Source organism: Euprymna scolopes, chromosome 35 (genome assembly GCF_053919585.1).
Source record: "Euprymna scolopes isolate OS-2025 chromosome 35, ASM5391958v1, whole genome shotgun sequence".
NCBI lineage: Eukaryota > Metazoa > Mollusca > Cephalopoda > Sepiida > Sepiolidae > Euprymna > Euprymna scolopes.
The window spans coordinates 51746177-51748676 of NC_136516.1; the positions used below are offsets into that span (position 1 = coordinate 51746177).

General features: G+C 31.8%; 1 long non-coding RNA gene across 3 annotated transcripts in view; it reads left to right on the forward strand.

The window, feature by feature from the left end:
* Window positions 1–2500, forward strand: part of LOC145259861 (uncharacterized) — a 203501-nt gene that overhangs the window by 10454 nt on the left and 190547 nt on the right. The window lies entirely within an intron of this gene.

Sequence of the window (2500 nt, forward strand, 5' to 3'; positions counted from 1 at the left end):
TCATTAAATTCTTGAAAAAAGTGCATTACAATTGCTGGTGACAATATAGAAAACTTTGCTCTCTAGCGTACAATATTGCTCGTTTTAATGGTACAAAGCCCGTCTTCGTAGCTCTTGAACATTTTGAGATTTAAACAAATAGGACGGGGGTATTTGTAAACCAAAAAAAAAAAAAAACAGAAAACAAAAAGGTTCCTGGAAACGATGAAAGTGTGGTATCTGTTTGATGCTGCACTTGACTTTTTTAACTTCACTTTTTTGGTCTCGGTTAGTGGAGGAGAAATCCTACATGACTGATAAATGGTTATCTTTTAAATTTTTTTACAGATCAGAGTGCTCCTTTCTGAGAAGCTGGTTTTCCCTCACATTAAAAACCGACCTTGTGTCAAAGTTTTCCCACGTAGGGAGGCAAGTTGATTAATATATATATATATATATATATATATATATATATATATATATATATATATATATGTATGGGTGTGTGTGTGTGTGTGTATTGTATTTAATATAATATAATTTATATATATATACATTATCTATATAGAAAAAATGGCTCCCTTCGGTCTTGACAGACTATAGATACCCACTGTAAGGGTGCCTGCGCTTGAGATTTTTGTGGCAAGACTTGCGCAATCTTCAAGCACACCCCACCTGAGTTGACATTGTTTAATACTAGTGGCAAGTAGAGGTTCAGGACAACTGGAAACAATGCCAAGATATGCGGAAAGCACATACAATGCCTAGAATTGGTATTAACCAGTCTCAACGTTGCTTAACTTCGGTGATCTGACGACGAGAACTGGTGTGTCAACGCGATTATGTCGTACATATACTACACACACATACACACACACCACACACACACACATACACACACATTTTATAGATAGATTGAGTTCTCTAATAGTAAATACTATATATATATATGTGTGTGTGTGTGTGTGTGTGTGTGTGTGTGTGTGAGTGTAGTATTTAAAAGGCTCTATGTTTGTCTGTCTGTCTGTCTGTCTGTCTGTCGGTCTCCATATTTTCAAACTATCTCTTCTGAAATTGAAAGTCGCAGGGCTGGGCAAGTGCTCAAATTATTATTATTATTATTATTATTATTATTATTATTATTATTATTATTATTATTATTGTTTTTGTTGTTTTTTTTATTGACCGTTCATTTATGGGACTTTAGACGGTTAAAATAGTTTTTAATTGGTCAAAATTGAAAAAATCGTTACGCATTTTGTATAGTTATCCTGTTTAATTTTTAATTTTTATTTTTTAATCAGTTTCTATGCGTGTAACGTTGATAATGTGGTAACGTCACCAGCTTTGAATGCTACATAGTCGCTTTCAGTTGCGATTCTAGCTGATGGCGCCCAAATACTTTTTTTTTTCTTTTGATATCACGACTCCATACTACTAGCAGGTCACCCGGCATTGCCCGGTCGTAAAATAGGCTTAAATATTATATTTTGGTTAAAGCAGATTTCGTATTTAGCATATTATATTGGACCCAATATATATATATGATAATTTAAAAAGATTTTAAAAAAAAAATGCTCATGCGCCATCTCGATTCGAATCTAACACGCTTAGCTTACGATTTACTTTTTCCTTATGCGTTAATGCCTGAGCTATGAAAACATGTTTGCTGCAAGGCTAACATTTAAAATATTAACAAATAGCTATTACGTTATGCATGCATATTTGATTAACAATCGTCCTATTTTTCCTGGGAAATTCCATTTTTTTTAATTTTCAAGTTTTTTCCACCGATTGTCCATGGATAAAACCCTAATATGAAGTTTCGTATGAGTTTGAATTCCTTTATATATTAAGTTTCATGTCTGTAGGCCAAACTATGACAGAGGAGTTTGGTAGGCATTTTTTAAACAAATATTAATACGTATAAATAAAAGTATATAGAAAGAGGTTTTCTGTTTCCTTTGACCTTTTTACGCAAATATTATGCAAGTATAAATCATGTAGAATATCTGCATGAATATAATTACACATAATAGTTAACTAAAGATGATCATCCCATAAGAAAACAGAAACACACTAATACGGAATTAATGTAAATGAAAGTTTAAAAGAATATGCAAATTAGCTAGATTTTTTGCTAGTGAATGAAATTCCACGATCCATGTAGAACTCTGTCTATATATATATATATATATATATATATATATATATATATAGAGAGAGAGAGAGAGAGAGAGAGAGACAGAGAGAGAGACAGAGAGAGACAGAGAGAGATATAGATAGATAGATAGATAGATAGATATAATACGATTTATATGAATACACATACATACAGATATATCCCATTGTATATCCGACATTTTTATTGGCATTTAAAAGTAGAAAATTAAATGTAAGTAGAGTAATGTTAATAAAGCTTATATATGAAAGGTTATATGTCTGTTTGCCTGCCTCCATATTTTCAAACTTTATATCTTTTCCGAAACCAAAAGATGAAGAAGGAGGTCTCAAATTATTG